Raw genomic sequence first — 4,710 nt, 5'->3', positions numbered from 1 at the left:
TCAATCCAGCAGGTTTAATCAACCGTGGATGTTCTTGGGCATTCTTATCCCTCAATCCAGCAGAATTTTTAGGGGCCCCTCCTACACATTTTACCTTTTATTTTTCCCCAATAGATTATGCCAAGAAAACCCTCTTTTTACCTTTTAATTAAATTTTTTTTTTCTAATTAATTACCTTTTATTCCCCCCCCTCACCAAGGGGTCCCCACTCTTTCTCTGAGACCCAGTCCCAGGGGGGGTTCTCTCACTCTTTTTATCACTCACTTCATCTCTTTACTGGCCGCTTTTCTCGCGAAAAAGACGGAAACGCAGCATGGGAGACTACCGCTCTCGCTTAGCAGGTCTGGGGTAACCAGCCCGCCTCTCATTCACACACATTCATCCCCCCTTTATTCGCCCTGTAATGCAAAGGATCTCCCAATGACAGCTTTTAACACTACAGGGCAGTGCTATTGTATAACAAACACTTAACTCTTAGCCCAGCCGGGCTCGCTGGCTACTTTTGCAAGCTCTTTACCAACTAGCGATGCTTGTAAGCGGTGCTTGTAACTCCTAGCTTGTACCACGCTCCCACTAGCTGCATTATCAGCTAGCGGCGTTCAAAGCAGCTCCTCAAACCGCGGCTTGTGCCCGCGCACCCGCTGCGCTATCAGCTGGGCCGCGCCTAAAGCACCTTTGCAAGCCCCGACTTAAGCCCCGCGCCGCGCTCCGCCCGCTCACCAGAGACAGCCCGTGCCGCGCATGCGCACCACCCGCTCCATCAGGGAGTGTAGCTGAACTGCCCCGCGCATGCGCTCTTCGGCACCGCCGCGCCGCGTCTCTGTATCTTAGTAACGCCGCACCGCGCTTCACGCACACACACAGACACATAGACACACACACACACACACACAAGCACGCACGTCCGGATGTAACAGACACACCACACCGAAACTGGGGCACACCACACTGCAATCGGGACACAACACACAACACACTGAAATCGCGATTTCTCCCTCCCCGAGCCGCGCTATCAGCTGGGGAGGTCCTCTTGCCTTTTCCTAGTCTGGATTCTAGTTACCCGCTGGTTATTGCCCTGGAGCTCAACATTCACCTCATTCTCACCTCATCCCCCTCCGAACCGGGGCAGAGGGACGTTGTGGTGAATGCAGAGGTAGGAGTGGAGGGGGAGGAGGTATGTAGGGTGGAGGGGTGGAATCGGGTAGGTCTGTATCCTACCTCGTCCTTTCCTGGAGGGGAAGGCATCCTAGTTTTTAATCATTAGTCCTTATGGACTATCTGGAGGAATTTGGGGAAGCTTTACAGGGTTTCCCCTACCCATGGGACCAGAGGGCTTGCTTTTCCTCTGTCCCATCTTCCGGAGCGCCTTCTCACACACACCTCTACGCTTCCCTCAATTCGTGGCCCAGCCCGTCGCCGGGTGTGGGAAACGCACTACTACGAGGTCCACGCTCACGTCGTCTCACAGAGACGTCTCACTCATCACACTCCGGGATCCCATCCCCGACCGAGGGGGCCCCGCTGCCTCCGAACGGGGCAACCTCAGTAGCCCCGAAGGACCGCTGAAAGGTACTTACACAGTCCTGTGTCTTCGCCCGGGACTTTGTGCACAAAGATTAAGGGGTTGCCGGCTATTCTTTGCTTGCCACCGAATTTGGGTTCGTCGGTAAGGGTCCCAGGAGGAGGTCTCCTGAACGGGGCTCGCTGCCAAGGCAGCGAGGGGGCCTCCCCGTGAGGAGGTTCCAACGGATAGCCCTTATCCGAGTCACGGCACCAGATTGTTATAAATAGAGGCGAATAATTTGTTCAGCCTTTCAAGAGTCAGTCAGAAATTTATTGATTACAGCGAGCGATGGCAAGCAAACGGCACCGGGTGCAGCCGGGGAGTCCCCGCTCCGCCTACGGCTCACACACCGTTTTCCCCCTTCCCACAGTCTTTTTATACTTTTTTTTTTCCCGGGGCCGCAGTATCTCTGGGTGTACTCTGCGCTTGCGCCCTCTGTTGCTAGGGGGTTGTCCTCTACTCTCCGGTGGTCGTTTGACGAAGGCTCTTCTCTTCTTCCTCGGTGAAAGTCCACGGCCCTGTAATGGTCTTTTCCATATAAGGTTATATGTTATATGCACCTAAGTTCTAATTACACAACTAGCTTAAGTAATCAACATATTAGCTAGTTTCTGTCTGGCAGTTTTCTGTTATCTACACAAGGCTTCTCCTTTGGCTCTCTGTTATCTTACACAAGGCTTCTCCTTTGATTTTCTGTTATCTACGCAAGGCTTCTCCTTTCTGTCTTGATGAACAAAGAGTCTTCTCTAACTTATCACACACTTACAGTCCTTTATCGTCTGGGGTTTTGGGGTTTGGCATATCGCTTCCTTGTCATTTTGCATTAGAGTCTTTGTCCAGCACTGCCGTCATCACTCAAGGAGACGACTGTTTGTTTTACTACCTGAGCCTTTTTGTGAAGTACTCTATATTTTTGTAAACCCAAAAAGTTCAGGAGGCTTACCGTCCACTCCACGTACGCCTCTTGGGTTCCGGTAGTTATCCGGAGGCCATCTACTCGCTGCAGCAGCTGTCCTTCCTCTGATGAAGCTGCCCAGGACTCTAGATCTCTTGTAGGTTGCTCTCCGAATATCCCGGGGCCGTTATTAATACCGTCCACGTGAGCCGAGTCTTACGCCCACTTTTGGGATTTTCCCATTCGAAGGCAAAAATTTTCTGGCTGGCTTCACGAGGAGGGAGGCAAAAGAAGGCACCCTTCCAATCAGAAATGGTAAATTAGGTTAATTCGGCTGTTAAACAGGCCAACAAAGCACAGGGGTTGGCAACCACCGGGTATAAGTCCTCGGTTATCTTATTAACAGCTCTTAAATCTTGTACTATTCGGTAAGATCCATCAGGCTTTTTAACATGTAAAATAGGAGTATTGCACTCAGACCGACACTCTTTTAATAGCCCTACGTGTAAAAAATTGTCAATTACGGACTAATCCCTTCTTTCTTTCCTTTTTAAGGGATATTGTTTAACTCTAAGTGGTTGTTTCCTTTCTTTAAGATTAACTTGCACCGTGGGTGCATTCTTTGCTCTTCCTGGTATGTTAGAAGCCCACACCTCAGAAGATACCTCATCCATCATTTTACTTTACCTCCAAAATAATCTCCCCATCTTTTGCTTTTACCTGCTACACAAACCTATAAATGCCCACTTGTTTTCCAAATTTACAAAAATACGCTTTTTCAGATTGGCCAGTTGCTCCCCTTACCATAACATAACTATCTGTTATAGACATTAAGGCTTTACTTAATGCCGAGTAGGTTTCCCCCACGTCTACTATAAATTCTATTTTCTTCATTGCCATTTTTCTCCAAGAACTTGCTGTTATTTCCTTGCTCCTCACGACCAGCGGCTACTAAAATCCTTATAGCTCTCCGAGTAGCCTTTGTTTCTTTAAGATGATAAAGCGCCAGTCTCGCCCTTCTCTACCGAAACGTCTGCGTATACCACAACGTTTTACACCGAACACAGCAAAAACAAACCCAGGGTTCACAAGGGTAGCTTTTTGAATGAGCAACCTCTACCAAATTCTGTCTCTTCTGATTTCTGATTTTATTTATAGGACACCCGAGCTACTTATTGTTATGCACTGTACCTAAATGTTATTTCACAAAATGTTACAGTCCTTTCCTAGTTTTTCCTGCATAATCCAATCTTCATGTACTAAGTATGACTTTGAACACAGTAACTTTAAAATCTCTGGTTCAAAATCTGCTCAACTAAAGTTTTGTTTCTATTGATACAGGGCACACTCAATTTGCTGCCTCGTGGAATAACAATAATATTGTTTTGCACACATTCCCCAAGATCAAGTCCAAAGCAGTGAGGTAAAGGGACTCCTTTGATCCGTTTTGCCACGATTAAAACAAACGAAAAGGCCGTGCCTGTTACAGCAAAAGCTCTGATACGCCTACAAACACAAATGGGGGGGGGGGGGGGGGCAATTCCTGCAATTCTTTTAATTTGTTTTAAACGTATATAAATTCCCACACTAGTTTTTCCACATAAAATGCTGCACTTGTTGCAAACAAAATCTTAAAATCTCTACGGACACAACTATACGGTCTCAAGAATCAAGTTACCACAATGCGGGGGAAAAAGCCACACAACTCCCCTGTACCTGAAATCTAGGGAATCAACTTAGAATATGCTCTCTCTATTACAGCTCTGCTAGCCCACAAACACCGGCTCAAGTTAAAACTTTTCGAAAAGGGTTGCTTAACCCCTTCAACTCAGGCTCAACCTTAATGTACAGCTTAACAACACAGTTCACACGAAGTATTTCAGAACCATTTCTGCCCAGTTTCAAACTGAAACCGACAAAATTCCTTGCCGTTCAGAATTTCAGGAGGTACCGGGCCACGGGCCCCTGGACACGAATGCCGGCCCTTTTCCCCGTGACACAAAAGTCATCACCCTGGGTTCCTGATGTCTGTTTGTAGGAGGCACTTTGAACTGCCAGAGCAGTTCAAATCGGAGGTGGCAGCAGGTTGGGTTCGGGAGACATCCCGCACCATTCGGAATTTTCACAGGCGTCCACCCACTCAAGGCCACGGGCCCCTAGTCACGAATGCCGGCCCTCTCCTCCGTGCAACAAAACTCACCACCCCGCGTTCCTGGCGTCAGTTTGCAAGAGGCGCTCGGCCCTGCCAGGG

The 4,710-nt window shown here is 48.5% G+C and overlaps 1 long non-coding RNA gene across 1 annotated transcript; it reads left to right on the top strand.

Annotated features, from left to right (window-relative positions):
• Positions 1-865: 865 nt before the first annotated feature.
• On the top strand, positions 866-3,924 carry LOC128793956 (uncharacterized). The gene is made up of 3 exons (XR_008432944.1): positions 866-1,153; positions 1,410-1,569; positions 3,801-3,924. It is a non-coding gene; the product is annotated as an uncharacterized LOC128793956 (long non-coding RNA).
• Positions 3,925-4,710: the final 786 nt, after the last annotated feature.

The sequence above is a fragment of the Vidua chalybeata genome, chromosome 12 (genome assembly GCF_026979565.1).
Source record: "Vidua chalybeata isolate OUT-0048 chromosome 12, bVidCha1 merged haplotype, whole genome shotgun sequence".
Lineage (NCBI taxonomy): Eukaryota > Metazoa > Chordata > Aves > Passeriformes > Viduidae > Vidua > Vidua chalybeata.
Note: the sequence above shows the minus strand (reverse complement) of the source record. Positions and strands in the feature narration are given on the sequence as shown.